General features: G+C 42.7%; 1 long non-coding RNA gene across 2 annotated transcripts; it reads left to right on the plus strand.

Moving 5' to 3' along the window:
* The first annotated feature begins 7,226 nt into the window (after positions 1-7,226).
* LOC139061243 (uncharacterized) lies at positions 7,227-17,780 on the plus strand. 2 transcript variants are annotated; one of them, XR_011515272.1, is made up of 5 exons: positions 7,227-8,149; positions 8,870-8,960; positions 11,712-11,897; positions 13,712-13,873; positions 17,675-17,780. It is a non-coding gene; the product is annotated as an uncharacterized lncRNA (long non-coding RNA). The 2 variants fall into 2 exon arrangements; XR_011515273.1 differs by having other exon boundaries at positions 17,678-17,780.
* The last annotated feature ends 2,398 nt before the right edge of the window (positions 17,781-20,178 follow it).

Consider the following 20,178-nt stretch of genomic DNA (forward strand, 5'->3'; position numbering starts at 1 on the left):
AGCCACTTCTCCTCTGTCGTGACGTCACGGTGTCACGTGATTTCATGGTCACCGCCGCGCCTGAGGAGCTGGGTTGAGCCCTCGTAATATGCTTCGCATAAAAAGAAAGAAAAATCACTTCATAGGATGAGAAAGCCACAGCACATTCCTATACGCCTATGAACGTCACAGAGTAAAAGTCAAATGCAAGTTGCACCACAATGAGCTCATAAACAGTCACAAACACACACAAACGGCCATGATGTAGACTTCGATGAGCATATAAACAGATGAGGACTTACAGTGTTGAAATAAGTACGCACAACAACAAAAAATCTATAACACGTATTTTGCATAAAGGGCACCAAACACGCGACACAGGAAACTATGATCATACGCTGTAAGTTGTTACGTGCCCTCTATGGAGCGTTGTAACGCAAGAATTTTTTAAATTGTTTCATTAATAGCCGATATAAAAATATTTCACTGTCGTAAAACCGTGATTTCCTGAGGCGAACGTCACAGTCAACACAGACACTCTTTATGGCAAATCAGTTCTGCGGAATCCCGTAAGGTGTAAGAAGTATCCTGAAACGGGAAAATTTTTTTCATCCACCCTAATATAGCATGAAGCTTCAAAGGAAAACCATGCGGGTTAATCAGAAAGGACGCTTCGCAGGTGAGGATAAATTTGTCCTGGTCCGGGATTCGAACCCGGAACAGACGCCTTTCCGGGCGGTCGTTTTATCATCGGAGATAACCAGGAGGCTAGCAGATCGCCGCACAAGGCACAATTGTCAGCACAATTGACAGCTAGATGGGCAATCGAGAACTGAAAGCAATTTTACCGTTCGTAGACACTAATGCACTGGCACCCCCTTCCAAAAAACAAATAGTTGCACATATGAGACCAAGTGGTCACTGCAGCGCTTTTACTTAAAATGTTGCTTTAAAAGATTACTTAAAAACAAGCGCATTTGACCAGATATATTTAATATTTCATAGCACGTAGATCTTCATCACTCGCACATTCTTGTATTTACTTTTTCTTGTGCTTGAAAATCTAGATGCTCTGTATAAGAGAGTAAACTGAAGAAGGCTTACTGGAAAGACACCTTCGTTAACATTTCTACGCAGTGAGGCTGATAGAGACTTGAGATATGTTTTGATCTGCGGCTGATAGGAGATAGAGGTTCTAGCGCTAACGTTAGCAGAAGTTCTTTGCTGCAAAACGCGGTGATAGACGATGCTCGGAGAATATAGAACGAAAATTCCACAAGTCAGAATATGGCACCGGCCAACGGCAAACAGTGCTGTGCGAAGAAAAAAAAAACTTTGTCTATTTTTTCACATCTCATTTATTACCTAAGAGTGTTTGGTGAACATGCCCTTTTCGCTCGTTGCCAGGACTCTAGTTCAACGCGTTGTGAAGATGAGGACAAAAAAGGAGACCTTTTTTTCCTCGTGTTTACTACGCGCCCAGCTAATGCCATCCAAGATGAACTAAAGAATCCATTTCGCCACAGTTGTCGAAACTGCCAGTGTGCAAAAGCGAAAACGAGGGCGTAAATGATTTTCTCAAGAATCGGTCCACGCTGGAGGACATTTCACGGTTGTGCCAGGCGTTGGGTTGTGTGCACAACGCGAAAGGACAAAGAAAGAGAGAGAGAGAGAGAGAGAAAGTTGCAGTGAGCAGAATGCGCGCCCAGCTTCCCAATCACAGGTAAAAAAATGACACAGTCGTTCTAGGGAGGGTTTAGGTGGGTTCGTAGAACTAATGTCGTTTTAATGAATCAACACGGCTTCAGGGGAGTATGCTCCTTTGTTGGTCAGACACAATGAGAGCTTGAGTGCCAAGGGAATATTGAACCGGGACCATGGTTTTGCTACACGAAAGGATAGATTGCACCCTGCTACGGCTGTTAACACTGACGTTGATGCCGCCACATCGTTTGCCCCTGAACCTTGCTTCCAACGCCGGCCAGAGGATTATACGATTTACCCACACCATATCTGTTGCAATAAATGAGGCATCTTTTTTTCGTTAAAACGTGTGCCGCTGATTACGCATTAAAAAAAATTAAATTTCTTTGTAAATTACGGCTCTACGGCGAATAACAGATACGCTACGCCTTCTTAGGCTACTGTGAAAAAAAAATCAATTATTCAACACCTCATAACATCTTTGTCTTTGGAGAAGTATAAATGGCGAATTTCAAGGCCATCACATTTTAATGCACACTAATTTTTTTAACGGTATTTAATATAGAGCCTGATTCATGAAATTTATCATCGAATTTACACTGTAAATCCAGGCAATATCGAAAACAAGCGCTGCATGTATTTGCATGCGTATGCCATACAATATGCATATGAGATGCATATTTCGTGTTGCTTTTGTTCCACGCGCACGTGCGCCCCGACGAATAAGACGCACTGCTCCGGTGTCTCGAGTTGTCCGCTCAACTTACCGGCGCTCGAGTTGTTTTTATAAATATACATTTTACATAACCTTCAGTATTCAATCCATCGTCAGGGTAACAATATGAAACTGAAACGCCCCGTGAAGATTTTTGAAACTGAACGTGTCGGCCAATCGCGGCGCCTACAGATACGGCACGCTTTGCCTGGCAAGGACATGCGGCTGTGTGTCGGGTCGGGATTTGCTGCGGCGTGCTGTCATTCAAACTTGGTCCCACATTTGTTTACAGGGCGTTGACGTTTGACTCGAAGCTGGAAGCACTTAGTCTCCATGTTGCCTGGATATGGCCTTCAACTTAGCTTACGAATATCTCAAATTACGTGCGATTGTTTGCATTTTGAAAAAGAAAGTCGCGTTTCATAAATTGTGACGCCCTACACGTTTTTCACATGAAGAGCTGCCCGCAAAATATACACCAAAACCTAATCAAGAATTTTTAGTAATTAGTCTTTTGAGAGTAACCAAACCTGCTGAAATGTATTTACGTCTCGTCGTACACCTTGTATGTAATGACGACAAGCTCCTTACGGCCGCAACTTTTTTATAGAAAAATGCCACCTTGCTTAGCCACGCTCAAAACGCCTGAAGTTAGCAACGAATGCTTCGAGTTATGAGCGCGCTGCGTTACTAATTCCAGGCAGTCATGCACAGTGGAACACTATGAAAATTGCATCATTTTGCACTTGATGAGCAATAAAATATAGCGCAGGGAATAGCCGAAAGCCACGTTTCTTTGGTTGCGTCAAATATATGAAGCTGTCGTATCCATTGCAGCCAAAGTAATTTCTCTGTTTCTCTTCTGCTTTTGTTGTAGCGCTTGAACCACTTACAGGAGCGGCAACGCTAACCACCTCCAAGTGCATTGCAGCTTTGAAGTTCATAGTTACGTGGGAGTTGCACCCAGTCATCGATTGCTGCGCGGATTAAAACAACGTCCCAGAAAAGCTTCACGGCGGCATGATATTTCTCTGCCATTCTTATTCATTGAAAGAATCTCTGGTATCAAGAATGCCAGCATTCGCCTTCTGTTCGGCCATACACACATCCACTGATGTTTTGGATATTTATATTGACACGTGTACTTGTTTGTATTCATCGCGCGACACGTTTCAGCACCTAACAAATGTTGTGGTAACGCGCAGGACGCGTCTGCATGTATCGGAAGTTTCTGGAATGTTATCGATGCTTCCATCCGCTGTCTGTGACCAGGCCTGTGTAATCTGATCGCATGTGTGCTCGACGCGAAAAATGTAGAACTTTGTAAAAGGCACGCGGGTCCTAGCGATTACTCTGGAACATTCGACGACGGATGTGTAAAAGCGGACGCGCTTGACCCACTGGCCAGATTTTTGACGATCGCCGACCGTGTTCGCCGGTATCGTTGTGCAATAAGTGTAGCCTGTTTTTGTGGGCACAGGTTCGCCGAGTAAAAGTTAATTTTGTCTTTCACAGTGTTGGTTCTGTGTTCTTAAGGTCACCACCGCATGACAATATAAAAGAAAAACCGCGAATAGATATTGTAATTCAAAATTATTTAGGACGTTTATAATAAAAAAAACTGGAGTATTGCAAACTCGATCAGACATCCTTCAACGAAACGGCGTTCCATGAAAAAGAAAATATAAGCATGTTTCCGTTGTGTTCCAACGTAGACATTTCCCGTGTGACCCCAAGGAGCGCAGTCATCTCGCAGTGACATATCGTCTCATTATGGCGAACATCTGTTTCCTCCTTTCTCTTTGACCCACACCTGCCGCGGTCACTTAGCGCCCGTGTCCCGTGCACAGGGGTCACGTTAAAGATACGCTGGAGGTCAGAATTAATCAGAAGACCCCACTACGCCGTACGTCCCAATGTAATCGTGGTTTTGGCCCGTAATTCGCCCGGACGCATTCATTATTTCTTTGTCCCAGGTGACTTCGTATACGCGAGAACATTTGTGAAGATCGAAGTGCTTAGCTCAAACAATACAAAATTTTCTTACGAATAACAAATAGCAATGGCGAAACATTCCGCAACGTCAAGAAATGAGTAACATTTTGACAAAAGGACCACAACTACAATCCTCGAGGTGCCTCTGCCAAAACCACGATCAAAAAACGGTCCCATGTCATAGTAGGGGACACAATAACAATTTTAACTCTGGATTTTTTCACCTACCCATGATGCACGGTACACGAGGGTCGATGTGGGTGTGAACCCGCGACATCCTGCATAACTGCTACAGACACCACAAGCCACTGAGCTATCATGGTCTGTAAGAAAGGGCCCCTTCTCGTCCACTGCCGAGGACACATTTTGATGCCGAAATGAGGCTTCAGTCTCCCTTGTTCACAAATGTTTTATAGTACCAGACAAACACCTTCTGCTCTGTCTCTCTGCCTGAACAAGAAATAAGTTCAATTGAGATGACGAGCTCTAATAGAACAAGTAATGACACTGGAGCCAAGGCTTCGACCACGGGGCAAGTCTTCTTCAGGGCAGCTCCTGTTATCTTTAGCAGCGTCTTTATGTGCGCGTATCCCACTCACGCCCAACCTCCAAGGGGGAGAAAGTAGATAATAAGCCTGGACGTGTTGTATAGCAGCTAGCGTGAGAGCACAACAATAACGGAAGTAGGGAAGAGAATCCGTACCAGAATCCAAATCGGCAGGGTCAAAGGGAAATTTGGAGTTCTGACAGAAAGGGCGAACAATGGGAGTTCTGGTTGCTAAGGCTGCCACCAACCGTTACGAGCTGGTACATCCCGTGGCCACGGGGGCGGGGTTTCTGCGACTTTCACCAGCGTTTGCTTAGAGCCCGAACAAGATTGACCACCGGAGAGGGTACGACAGGGAAGACGAGATGATGTAAAAGAATAACATATGTATAATAGATCATTGAAGGTGAGCGATGTCCTCCAAGACAAAAAGTACAGAAACATTCGGCGTGCGTGCTCATGCACGAACGGGCAGAGAAGACCTGGGCATGGCGTCTCGCAGGCGCGTTCTCATGCCCTACGTGACGAGGCCAACCTCTTCCTTGCTTCATGTTAGAGGGCCTTGTCTGCTACAGAAGAATAAGGAGTACAAGTATGTGGATCCCGCGCATTGTGGCAATCCATGTAAAAATCAATTCCTACTGCACTGTAAAAAATTTCCGTAATTATACGGGGGATTTCCGTCATTATACGGAGGACTGCAAGTAAAAAAACGGAAAATCGGTCATTGTCACAAAAAACTGCAAAAACTGCCGTTAAAATACGGAAAGTGCTCTCCGTTTTCAGCTTAACGGACATTTTGCACGTATTATTACGGTAACTGCCCTGTTTTGCACGAAACAGACGGAATTCCGTATTGTTATTATGCGAACATCCGTATTTTCGCGACGAAAACTATACCCGCATGCTGTCTAAATGAGCATGCACTTGTACTCGCAGAGTTCCATCCAAGAACAATTTATTGAACAGGCGAACTGTACACATTGTGAAGACACGTGCAGACTCAGCCTTCTACCGAAAGCTTCAATAACAGATCGTATAGATATACATTGACGCGCACTCTCTCTCTCTCCATATATATATATATATATTATTCGGTGTAAACGCTGTGCAGATTATAATACAACATATATGTGTAAGTGGACGAAGTGTGGTGGATACACGTTCCAATCTCCAATGAAAACAAACTTGCACCGCTCAGCTGCTGCATGGTGCGCTGACAATGACATCGGCGCTGTATGTGCATATATATATATATATATATATGTGTGTGTGTGTGTGTGTGTGTGTGTGTGTGTGTGTGTGTGTGTGTGTGTGTGTGTGTGTGTGTGTGTGTGTGTGTGTGTGTGTGTTCATCAACACCAGGCGAGCGTCTTTGTGGATCGGGCGGCCAAAATTAATTATTTCAACGTCTCGATTCAAAGCGATGGTCCAACATTGAAGGCGCGATCTCACTCTTTTCATCAATGGAACATCCGTGGTCGTTCACGATCATCAATAGCGCGGCCACAACTCGTTTTTCGGTTTGTTGCTCGTCGTCTTTTCTGTACACCTGTATTTTTCTTTCGGGCATAGCATATGCATATGGGCTTAGTAACGCTGATCATATGCGCAAATATATGCGTGTTCTCGCAATGTTCTCAAATTAAGCGCTTTGTAGTTAATAACGCAGCATATATGTTTAAGTGAATGAAGAGCCGGGGACATACGTGCATACGTAAACAAGCTTGCGGCACTCAGGTGCTGGTACACTGGGAATGACATTGGTGCTCTATACGCCAAAAATTGTGCGCACTCTAAATCAGTACCGAAACGCAGGGAGTGGTATAATGACCGTAACTGCGTTTACATTTGGCAATAAATGGTCTCGAAGGGGACTGGCGGCCTATAGATCCAAGTACAACGGTCGGAGGAAATTTTCGAATGCGGCAAGCAATTAACCCAAGTGTCAAAGAGCACTGCTGAACTGCAATGTAGTTGGTTGAACTCATTCCCATGATATTTACAAAATATCTCGTCTCTGACAATAACTGCCCATTCATTGAGACAAATCGATTACGCATAATCTTCACTGTTCATGTGTTAATTCTTGCGGTAAGATGTAATCGCAAACATTTGGTGCTTCATCTTGAAACAAGACCGGTAAGCGCGCTCGTTCTTGTACGGTAGAATCAAGAACGCGAACATGCACCGACATGTATGTAAACTACTGGAAGGTGACTGAAGATGAAGGACCTATTACCGTGCTAGTACTTACTGTGTATACTGTCAAAAAGAAGAAAAAAATATTTCGGAAAGAAAGAATGCCCAGTGTCGAGATGTAACGATTCAAGCTTTATTTCTTTTTGACCTATAGAATGCAACACCACTAGTTCCACGTGCTTTATGCATGGGTAATGTTATGACACAACTCATTATTTAACCGTTCATTACATGCACCAACCCGCCCAAATTATCACTGTACTCGAGCTTATGGACGCATCGCAGTGCACTGCTTTGCACTTCATTGTAGCACAGGGGTTTGCTATCGCCAGTAGCGAATGCTTTGGTTGACCTCCCTGCCTTTCTTCCTTTTGAATTCTCTCTCCCTTTGTATAAAACGCACTAACTTGTGGGAGAGAAAGCATTCTCCTCTTTTAGAATTCAATTAATTGTCAAGCAATTATATTGCAGTTCCAGTAACTAGAGCACAAATGCGAAAACGAAACCGATTCTCTTCGGTTCTCCGCGCTCAGAGTGCGGCACCAGGGGGCAGGGCGCGCTGCGCGTCCGTTGGAGTGGCAGACGGAGATGCACATGTCTAGTCAGCCGGCATTTTTCGAGTCGTGTTGTAAATGTTGTTAATTCGCCGTAAATATCTCTTGATTTGTACTCAAGGGTGGAGCAAGACCCCAAGGAAGAGAGATTGACTCATCGGGAGCGAAGAACAGAAACGATGGATGGTTACGCTGCTTGGGTCTCGGCACGTTCAAATTGGCAAAGTTCCGAATTTGTTGCTGTGTTGTGTCCGCTTGTGCGCTCGTTATTTGCCGTCATCGCTCGGAGATATTTGCGCTGGATGTCTTTCACTTCGTGTACAAAACTCTGCTCGCTGCGGCATCGAAGAAGTTGTCCTGTGTTTGGGTGCACGTATGCGCTTGGACACGGATAGCCTGCTTGCTCTCAACGGGTGTTCAACAGTCTACGCGCGCTGGTAACTTGCTCATGAGGTAAGCCCATTTTAATCTTATTTGTTTTGCATAACGTAGGTGTTAAAATGATGTGTGGTAAGCCGGTTTCGCGAACAGAAATATTGTTTCAAAAGACCACTATGCAACGTCTTAGGGCAAAAATCACGCATGCATGGGGAAAGGATAAAACCTATCTCTTCAGATCGATTCCAGTCGTAGCGCGATTGGCTCGATCGCAATTTCCGTGAGGTACTTCTAACCTTTTGTTCACTCGCGTTAAAAGCGTAGAATAAAACTGTGTTCAGTTGAGCTCTTGTATTGACGCTTGTATTGGCTTGAGAGCATACTGTATCCGATACAAGAACTTCTGTTAAAATACGGAAATAAACGTTCGAGGCAATAGCAGTCGCTCACTACCTGTGATCGTTACTTTCTTGCTTGGGTGCACGTTTTAATTGTGACCGGAAAAAAACGTCTTGCTGCACCGTTTGCGGTGCAACAAGACGTGTTCCTTCGAATGATGTCTGGGCAGTCAAGGCATTCGTGCCACTAAGCAAGCAGTAAACGGGGTATCAGTGCGAAAACATTTGGACATACAAGAGAAGCGAATGGTATCACCATAGACTCTTTTATTTGACGAATAATTCAGTTGTATTACTAAAGAGGAGAGTGGATATGCATGAAAGTCAGATTGTATTGATACTAAGCAAAAACAAGGTAACTTATCATTACTAATCAATCCTTTTCTTTTACTGAAAGGCAAGTTGCTGTTGTGCTGGAGCTGAGAAGAGGTCTGCTGCCTGCAATGGGTCCATCTCTCTCAAGTTATTGCAGTATTATAGCTCTCAAGGTGAGTGGATTTTTTTTTTCTCATAGCTATTTGCCACCTGAATCAGGACCGTTTACTTAGCTGTGTAGGTGATCACTGTTAGTGACATTGGAGTGCTGGTGGACCAGCACTCCTTTATGATTGCAACGCATATGACAGAGTGCAGCTGTGGCAGTATGCAAAGGTGTTAATCTACAAGCCAAATTAGGTTCTTTGAGGTAATATGTTAATATATTGATGACATTGGATTGTGGTCTAGCAGGCGAAAATGCTAAACAAAAAGAAATTTTAATTTGAACTTGGTAAGATGTGCAAGCAATTCAGGCTGTTATACATGAAGTGGGACATTTGTAGATGTCTTCTACAGTGCTGCAGTCCTGAATGGCTTCAGAGTTGAGTGATACCACTATAATTTCTCTGTAGAGCATGCAGCACAGTTTAGCATTGGGGGAGGCTGGCATCAACAGGCGTCTACTTACTGTGAAGTTCAAGTGAGGTGTTACTGTTAGGGTGACTATATATAATTTATGGTTTAATTCTAGTCTTGTGTCAGGCAGACATAGTTTACCCATTTGGTTAAACAATAGAGATGTAATATCTATGTATACAAGTATTACCCATTCATTTATGCCATTTAGACAATGGCAGAAATGCGTGGGTAATACTTGTGTACATAGACAATACATCACTATTGTTTAACCAAGCGGTGCCCCTGCATGCTAAATTTTACAGGGCTATTATTAAGTAATGTCAGCTTTTGTTGTAACATTAAGGCACCTTTTATATTATTACAGATTACCACCATTGTGCACCATCATAGTGTCATATTTACACTAAATGTATTTGACTTTGCTATAAAACCTTGCACAGCGGTGCATCGTGAAATTTTTTTTTATAGTTTCTGGCCTCAGAATGCACTTCACGTTATATTCTTGTTTGCAACAAGACTATAAATGCAGGTTTCTCTCCTTATGTTTTGTGGCACTTCAAACTGCGGCGAGCTAAACCACTGGGCAGCAATACTGGATACGCTACTGCGTGTGGAGCTGTCTTCAAACACACACAAGGAATACATCATTGCTTTTTAGCACAAAATAACGGACACAAGAAAGACGACAGAACAAGGCGCTACTCTCAACTGACATCACTATATTGCGTCCCTCCTTTGTAGACAGCAGAATCTAGAAGAACATTTGCTGTGAACACCAAGTGCAGGAACCACCAACATCTGATCAAAAAAGCACACTCATGCGACAGAATCCAAAAAAGAAACATATTGAGCACTTTACAAGGTTAAAGAAAGCGCACTAATGCGCTGTGACCCCAGTGACTGTATGAAGAAAACTTCTGATAACTCTCTGGCGGTGGTATCACGGCCCTTTTTTCAAAATCGTAGCATCACGAAACATTGCGAACCTAAGCGATCCATACCAACAGGCACAGGTTCCCATTTGGCTCAACATTGTAAAATATGGAAGTGCAAAGCCATGTTTCGTGATACTACGATTTTGAAAAAGTGCTGTGATACCATCGCCTGAGAGTTATCGGAAGCTTTCTTCATACAGTCATTGGGGTCACAGTGCATTAGTGTGCCTTCTTTAGCCTTGTGCAGTGCTCAATACGGTTTTTTGGATCCCGTCGCATGAGTACGCTCTTGTGATTGGTTGTTGGTGGTCTCTGCACATGGTGCTAACTGCGGATGTTCTTCTAGATTCTACTATTTATAAAGGAGCGACGCAATAAAGTGATGTCAGTTGAGTGTAGCGCCTTGTGCTGGTCGTCTTTCTTGTGTCCATTGTTTTGCACTTAACAAAGTATTTATGGATTCACACCAACTAGCCCGCCAACACATTGTGTTGCGGGCACTTCTGAAGTATTGTCTGTCCAATAACCTTGGTGGCATAGAAGCGCCGTCCACTTCTATGCGTTGCTTTCTGTTTCATTGTGGCATGACATCACATTATAATCATAATGTGTATGTACTTTTTCCAAGAGACCCATATTCCTATCCTTGTGTTGTATTTACTGTCGCATTATTTATGTGCAAATGACCAGTGCTCCGAGCTCCATTTTATCGCAAGTAAACTACTGGTACCTAAACAGATCTGTATATCAGAAAACCAAAGCTGAACTGCCGAACAGTACCAAGCGGCAGCCTTAGTGCAGTGTCAAGTAGTCAGATTTTATTGGTCATGCAGAGGTACACAGGATAGCTCTTTATTACTTGCTGAATAATTAAGCTGTGTGAAAACTGAGTATATATGTAGCTTCAACCACATGCTATTGGTCATTGCTCCTGCCCTCATCAAATGTAGAAGATTATCACGGCATTTCCTATTCTCTTTTTCCTTAATACAGTGGGATTACTGCATGCGTAAGTAGGAAACGGATCACATAGGCAATCAAAAGCCAACATTGTGTAAACTTGGAACATTGATTGTACAGTTTGATGACCCAGAATAAGTAGGAATACACCATAAATGATTGACAATTAACTTTTACTTGACACAGGGCTAAAGCATACAGTAAGCATACTGTATGCTCATATGGTGTCACATCAATTTAAATTTTAGTGTAGCTTTACAGTGTACGCTTCTATTGTTGTATTCTGTCAGAGGAATGATAATGTTTCGCGTGTATAGCAACTAGACTGTCTATATACAGAAGTAAAAATGTGTGAACTGTATTTTTTAATGATTTGATAGAATGTGTAGCACAATAAAGCCATACAATCAACGCACAGTGATGTGACTTTCTCTGCACATGTTGCAGGTTCAAAAAAAGTATGGTGGAAGCTGTTGCCAAGGTTCCGACCAGAAAAGACAGCCAGTATAAAAGGGTCCACGCCACTGATCTCTACTACAGGGGATGAACAGCACATCGAGCGCCCTCGACTGAAGCCGGCCTTGTCCCGGAAGTTGGTGCTTGACAACTTTGCGGCAGCACTTTGTTGCACGGGTGTGTAGCATTTCTTCCCCTAACATGCCTGCCTGATGTGCCATAAACTACCCAAGCAGTGTTTCGAGGTGTCCAGAATTTTTCCATTGTAGTGTCTACAGTGTCGCTAACATAAGTGGCGTGCAATGGAAACACTGGTAAATCAGAAAAAACTTGATGTAAAAGAACACTATCGTATACGGGTTCAGATTGTCATAAAAGTGCTTACCAGACATGTAGAGACCTCCTAAAATGTGAAAAACCACAAAGAAAAGTTTTTCGGCAGCAATATTATCTGATCGCACGCACTAGTTAGTCCACCATATGCCCTGCTTCCAGGACAAGCGACTGCATGACATCGCATTTCCACTGGCTTCACCTGCATCCGGTGCGGTGTGCTGCACCCAGCGAAACATGTTAGAAATCAGTGGTGCACAGTGTTTTCTGTCCCCTTTCTCGACGCCTACTGAACACATGTTAAACTGTTTCCAAAGCAGACAAACAGAAGGAAAGGGTTCTGAACACATTGCATTTTAAAGTGGCTGGTACTGGGTAACGCAAGTACTGTGGCATAGTAGATTTGCACCAGGCAACCTGGGTTCCCAAAAAGGCTACTGTTTACTTGCAAATGGCCAACGTATTGTGAGCATGTTGAAGTTCTTTTTTTATTCTCATCGCTTATTTAGCTAACGGAGACAGCTTTCACAACTGAAGAAGCCTTGGAAGCATGAAACACTTCACAAAACCAGCTTCAATATATCGTGTCTGCATCACAATTTCATGGCTGCATGAGTGAACCCTCTGGTTAACATGTAAGAGAGTTCATGATGTTTGCCATGCATTATCCAGTTTATTTACAGGTCAACCCTATCTTGAGATTTAAGCTGATGTTGCGTTTAGAGAAATTATGGCCGAGAGCCAGCTTTTGAGAATACAGATTGAGCTTGACAGATTAAACGCCAGAACAAGTCGTTGAGGATTTCAGATCAAGAATCTTCAAAGGCCAGTTCATTTAGTGGTGTTAATATTCTGCTCGAAGTTGTTGATTGTTACGTTCATATGGTGCCCAAGCATTGCGGTAACAACTTCACTTGGAGTACATAGCAAGGGTGTATTCAATGTAAGCTGCTGGCTTTTTTTCTGTGTTTTCAAAAACTGGTTTCTTGTTCAGTTTAAATTTTCGAATTTTGCATTGTTTATTAGGTGTTGTGTCTTGTTTCCTTTTCCTGCAGCTTCTTAGTTAAACATCTGAATAGTGAACACAACTTGACCTTTTGCTTGATTGCCTAGATTACATGCCCTCGATGCAAAACAATTTCACTTCAAAACTGCTTGTACCACACTGAAAGAATAACTTGAAGCAGCCATAGCCACCAATAACACGCAAGAGATGATTATGAAAATTTTAATATTGTTTTTTGATCTACAGGGTGTCTTAACTATCGTGCACCAAGATTCAGAAATATGTAAATGCGATGTAACTAGACAAAATGAAGGTAATGTTTGCCATCGCCTGGAGATACTCTGATTATATTGTGCATTCTGCCTAATTACATAATTCTTAATTATTTATTAAATATCTCAAATAATTAAATGAAATGTGTCAATGAAAAGTTGTAGAGCAATATGAAAGCCTCCTGATACACTTTTTTGTTACTGTTACTCATTGTGTGCTACATAAAAGTGTTTTTCCAAGGAATAAGCCTGCGAATACACATAAAGTGTCTTGAGTGGCCAGTCATGTGTCAGTTTTGTGGTGCAAAGCCACGAATACAACTTAAATGGGTTCTTTTAAGAAAAAGACTTAGCTCAGCAAATTATCTTTCTTTGTGCAGCCTGTGGAGACAAGGTTTCTTAGACATGGCCGTGGCCCTCAAGGAAGATGCCGAGGCCACAGGCAGTTCCTCCAGTGACCGTGAAAAGGTCCCCTGGGGCACAAGTCTGGTTTGGCACCCCCACCTTTCTCCTGCAGCTTTTCTGTCTACTTAGCTAACCAGGTGGGTCAATGATGGCAAAGGGAAAAAAAGAATCAACAGCATCAAACGCAGAACTTGCTCAAGCTCAATGCATTCTTGGTGTGAAGTTTTTCCCTTATCATTTATCAAAAAAACGGGTAATAAGTATATGATATGGTCTTCATACGGACACCTCTTTCCCACAGAGAATTAGCAGTAAAAAAAGCAGCTTATGAAGGCTTGAATATTAGCTAGGATGATGTGGCATAGATAGGATAATGATTATGAATGTTTCTAATGAAGGCAGTGGTAGTAGAGTGAATAATCAGAGTTTATATACAGATTGAAAGACATTTCGTTCCAATGCCAGAATTTTAAATCATCCCAAATAATTCTTGCATTTTATAGTCTTCATTTTATAGTTCTTGATGCTTGCTTCTTGCTGACATCATTCTTATGCTGCATAATTCACCTGTTATAAATTCCCTATTTCCCCCATTCAAGCAACTTTACATTGATCATAAGAAACCTCGTAGATGAGTTCCAGAAACTTGCTGATGAGATTAGGGGGCGGCGTGTACCCCAGGCCGCTTTCAAGGGCCTCATATCTTGCAAATGTTAGAAATACTCCTGCTAAGCAAGTTCTTGGTGTCATACAAGGTTATTTGCGAATACGAATTTGCCTAAATTTAGAAAACAGCCAATATAAAAAATGTCAAGCGATATCGCTGGCGATACACACACACATTCCAACTGAACTAAATGCAAATAAATATAGCACCAAATGCAGAATCATTGGCATGATGCCATTCTTTCAGTGGAATAAAATCTGTCCTGCATTGTAAATCTGGAATCCTTTATAATCCAGACTACTAAATACTTATGAGGGTTGTAGCGTAAAATATGCATGTATTTATTTCTCGTTTCTTTACTTTAGGACCCGATAATGCTAAAACAGCAGTGAAAGAACTGATATCACAGTACCTAATACTTTATATTGCTCCAGAAATCCGTTTCTCTGCCGATCGCAGCATTCGACACTAAGAAAAAGGCACATAACACTTAGGGTGGTGCTATTCACTTTGATTGTTTGGGAACGAAACCCATAATGTACATGTTATGGCCCTACGTGTCATTACGTTTGAACAACAAAAAGGTTGGGGGTTTGCATTTTGCAAAACTGCATGGAGGTTTTCACTGTGTGCATATAAAATTAGGAACCTTCCCAGCTCATACTAAATGCATTCTCCAAAGCTTTAGGTTATACAGGTGCACTACTTTACACAGAACACACTCTTTTCCCTCGTCACGGCTCACACTCTTAGGCAGAGTTACACCCTTTGAAGTGCCCCTTCTTCCACACAACGATAATTGTCATCTGCCTTTATGCATTTTCTTTCTTTAACGCTGCGAGCCCTGTGCTTTCCAGTAACGAACGGCATGCGCGTTATCAGCATGATAGCATTCCCGACAACAAAGTAGCGGGCGTGGCGTCTTCAAGAAAGGAAACGCATCGAGGCAAATAACGATTATTGTTGTGTGGCAGAAGCGGCACTCCAAAGGGTGTAACTTTGCCTAAGAGTGCAGGTGGTGATTCAGATTCTTCAAAGGTGTTTCATTGTATGGGATGGCACATCGCGCTTCACTTATTTGCAGAATATTGCATTCCAATTGTGTCATATGAGATAAATCCATTAGAGAGCTTTAGCTTGCCCTAAATTTATTACAGCTGTGTACTGGTAAACTGGCCGCAGCTTGCAGTGCTTGTGGAAAAACAATTGTAACTGCCATATTATATGTAACTGCTAGTGCACAGGCATAGGCAGCAGCAATGGTTAGAGTACACTTGTTTCTTCTATTCTGGGGTATGCATCCTCCACCAGAAAGTAGTTTTTTCCGTCTTCCTCTTCTACCATATTGGAATGTGAAATGGGGTGTAATTTGTAGGATATACTCTTGCATAAACTTAATGAGCATTTATTCTCGTCTGTGCCACAGATCATTGTTGCTACCACTGTAAAAGCAGGGTGCCTGTTTACAGCACCCATAGGGAACAATCTGTGAATCTTTAAGGAACAGTAACGATAATGAATAATCGAATAATTTTTAGTAATTTTCAACAAATTTAGCACTCTTTGTTTTCCACTACGGTGTTTTTCAAACTCTAATATTGGCACAAGGTTTGAGTGCAGGATGTCATTTTGTGTGAAAGAGTACACTTGTGCGCATAACACCTCATCGTCAACATTCTGCTGCACAGAATGTCATTAGCTTTTGTATGCATTGGTCACTATCTCACAAACCGGTTGCTCCTTTGTTAGTTGGAATGTAGCATTTATGTAAAGCACATTTGATGTTCTAACAAAAAGCATTGTGCCCTCTTATCCCCTAATTCTCCTCACTTGATGCCTAGTGTTGTAATAGCATGGTTGACACCATGAGAGTCAGTGTGGTGAATAATTGTCTGGTGGAGTAGGGGGTGTACGTTAACTTAAGCAACTTTTCCAGACGACTTGAATCAGTATTGTGGAATGCTGGTTTTTTTTTTCAATCACTGTTACCTAGTTTCACTTTGGTTGTGGCAACAAGTATAATGTAGTTCGCTAGCACTCCTGCCAACACATATAATGTGCAGGCATCTGTGTTGAAAAAAAGACCAGCTAATGGTTTGCCAGGAGCTAAGGTCCATTTAGACCTTTAAATTTTGAACTTACATCGGTGGAAATAACTGGTGAATGAAAGCACACCCAGGAGAACTGAAGCAAGACTGCGAGTCGGCCTAGTTGGAACAAATTCATCTTGAAACTTATTGTGCGCAACAAACAGGGACGAAGAATAGAAGAAACACAAGGACGAGCGCTTAACATTGTGTTTCTTCTATTCTTCGTCCCTGTTTGTTGCGCACAATAAGTTTCAAGATGAGCAGGAGAACTGACCATAATATTTTCTTTCATTATAACACCGCTGAAGCTTTGAACTGCATTTGAACTGGCTTGTTTAAAAAATGACCCATTTCCTTGTTCAAGTAAGACAAAGGTTCCACAGGAAGACAGAAACTTGAAGCCGTCAACAGCAGCATGAATATAAACAGCACTCGACGTTTTGCAATCTTGCACCTGGTTATATTATCCATCCCATTTTTTTCCACAGGCTGTTCTTTACTGTTTTATAGTCATATCCAGTTTAATTTTAATGTCCCTATTTTTTAATATTTGGTTAATATATACTTTCTTCATCGGCTTGCAACAAAATATATATTCATAATGTGCCTTCATTTACCATTTGCAGTGATCTTAACCAGATGCATCTTGATACAAAATTTATTTTCCTTAATTCTTCGTTTTCCTTTTTCAAAAGTGCAAACTGTTTATCTTGATACCTATTTTGTCTTCTGGGAAGATTGGTTCTACTGGATTAATGACTGCATACATGTGTACATCGTTTTCTGTTTTGGTCACCCCTACTCTTGGCAAGTACTGACAGCATTGCTCATACCCGCTCCATCACGATCACCACTGCTAAGCACACCCTTCCTTCCTTTATTTTAACACTTTGGCTTCTCTTGACCTATTATATGCACCAGTTACTTCTCCCCCAATGAGGCTAGGGGCCAGTGAGATATGCACAATCCCACAACACAGCCAAGGAAAACATTTGCTACCCTAATGACAAGCACCTATGTCGAAATGTTGGCTACAGCAACATCCCTTGTGCCAGCAATGTTGATCTACTTACATGTTTTTCTAACACAGAAGTTACTGCTTTCTCGTGTTCTGTGATTAAACTTTTTTGCCGCTTTCTTTAGGATGGATATTCACGAAGACTATTTGTTTCTCCTAACAGCAGCAAGTTTATCCTTGCAAGTGTTTGGAGTCAAGAACAACTTTCACCAGGAAGAAGTGCAAGACGAGTGATTGAAGAAAATAAAGTTGCTTCTGTGATCTAAGAACTTGAGGACTGAAATGTTGCACCTTTTTGTGTATATGCTATGCAGTGCATTCATATCACAAAGTGCAAAGTGTTTTATCTCTGCAGCCATGTCAGTGTGTTGGCAAGACAATTTTCTCAATGGTGACCTGCTGCTTTGACTATGAGCTGCCTTCATGACATTTGCATTAAAGGAGATGTACTATCGTGGACAAAAGTACCCTGGAAGTGCGAGCGTTGACCAAATTGCATTTCTGCTCAAGACCGCTGAAAACAGTGGGTCACGTATGCACATGCTGAACGCAGATGGTGGCACGGCTGATCCCAGCAAATAGCACACCAATGAAATTCGGTCGACTCTCGCACGTCCTGGGCAATTTTGTGCCCGATGGCACATTCTTCGAATGGATATGCTCTGCAAGATGAAATACGGGAAGCACCTGTACTTTAACGGTTATAGTACAGATTCAGAATACAGAATCTTCCGTTTTCTAGATACAGAAGCACTCGTATCTTGTATTACGGTCTCCTTTTCTACAGTTGTCCGTTCTACGGAAATGACCGTTCTTAATTTACGGAAGAGTGTTCGGTCACAAATTACCAGCAAATTTTCTGTAAAGTAAGGCAAATTTTTTTTACAGTGTGGGCTTGGGAATCTTTCTGTTTTGTTTAGTTTGAGTGGCGATAAACAGCGGTAATGCTACTGAGAATCACTAATACCTTCAGCGTTTACTGCAATACTAGAGCTGTGAGTTGGTGGCAAATGTTGTTTTGCGAGCATCACTGCTGTTTGTCTGCATAGTGCAATGAACATACAACGAGACGTACGTGTTTGCTTAAGGCGTGGTTCTGAATCATTGTTTATAACCTATGACATGGTTGAGCGCTGTCATTGCTTCACATGGCACATCGCACGGCAACAGAATTGGCGGAAGAATGGCGAGTTTCTGCGTGCCAAAACCAAAATCGGATTATTAGGCACGCCGTGGAGGCGGACTACGGATTAATTTTAGTACCGAGCTGTTTTTTAACGTGCACTTAAACGTAAGTACCCGACCGCTATTGTATGTCGCTGCAGTCGAAATCGGCTGCCACGGTGGGGGTTGAACGCGCGACGTCGAGCAAGGCTATAGCCGCATAGGACGGAAATCTTGATTTGACGTGTGACCGCTTGCTTAGTGTTGCATAGAACCTGCGGCTATTTAATGTGATTTTGTATCTACAAACCGTCCGTCAGTTGTCCAGTTGACAAATTTGCATGGATTTTTTGTTAGTAATTGCAGAAACGTATAATTCCTTCAGTTCTTCTGCAACTCTTGTCATGTGTGTGTCCAGAGTAGCGTTTCCTCCCGTTTATTTCCTTAAGGTAGCGTCTTCCTTCTCCTAACCATCCGCCCCATAGGGTAACTGCGAGTGAAGAGTGCTGAGGCTGTTGTGCACTGGTCTCGCGATTACGCCTCTTCTAACGATTCTCTGCCTCGTCACCTTGCCCCATCTATACCACTCTATTCACCACTCCTTGAGGCTTGTACGTTATTAGAACGGTAAGCGCTGCGGGGGGTCACGGATAATTAAAGCTGTCAAAACGCTAATGAGACGACACCCACAGATCTCCAAAAAGCGTTGTGCACGTGGCACGCGATAGAAATGTCCAAACGAGTTTCCCGCGTCGCCTCACCTCTCTTCCACGTTATTTTCTTATACACCGTTTTTTCTTAGGCGCCGCCCTATTGTGAACGCAGTGGCGCCGCCTGTGAGCAGCGCCATACTGGCTTGGGTGAAAGCGGTCTTTTGCACGGCAGGTATACGCTCGGCGGTAGGTTCTGGCGTTTGTTTTCGCACTCGTGTGGTCTGTTTAGTATGACGTGCGTCTTATACGTGATAAACAGTTCTGTGACACGTGCTGAAGTGGTTTAAGGCGTCATGGCCGGAATTTCTGCCGGCGTTGAGGTGGACGGAACACGCAGTGCGATGTGCGCGCGCATATTCGAGTCTACAATAAGCCTCGGAGATGAATTGTGTATTTCTGAATGTTCCAGTCACTAATGTGACCTTATTGCAGTATTACCCTCTATTTCTAAGCTGCGGTTTAGGAGCCATGAAACATATGGGATGATCGTAACAGCGTTGGTACCCTTCTGCTACGATAGGGTCTGTGCTGCTATACTTGGACAAGCGTTCAAACTGTTCGCTGCAGGTTACATTGCGTGACTACTTGGTTCGATGGATGAGGTTTCCGCCCATGAATAAAATAGTTTTGGATAGGAATAGCAGCACGCCTTACAGTCTGAATTAAGCTTGTCCAGCAAAGCGACCGTTTACGAACTGCGCGAGCGTCCTAAGCAGTAGTAGGGGCTGGATTACAGATATCTTTCTTCTAAATAGCGCATGGTCCAAGCACACGGCATCAGCGGTTATAT

Source organism: Dermacentor albipictus, chromosome 6 (genome assembly GCF_038994185.2).
Source record: "Dermacentor albipictus isolate Rhodes 1998 colony chromosome 6, USDA_Dalb.pri_finalv2, whole genome shotgun sequence".
Lineage (NCBI taxonomy): Eukaryota > Metazoa > Arthropoda > Arachnida > Ixodida > Ixodidae > Dermacentor > Dermacentor albipictus.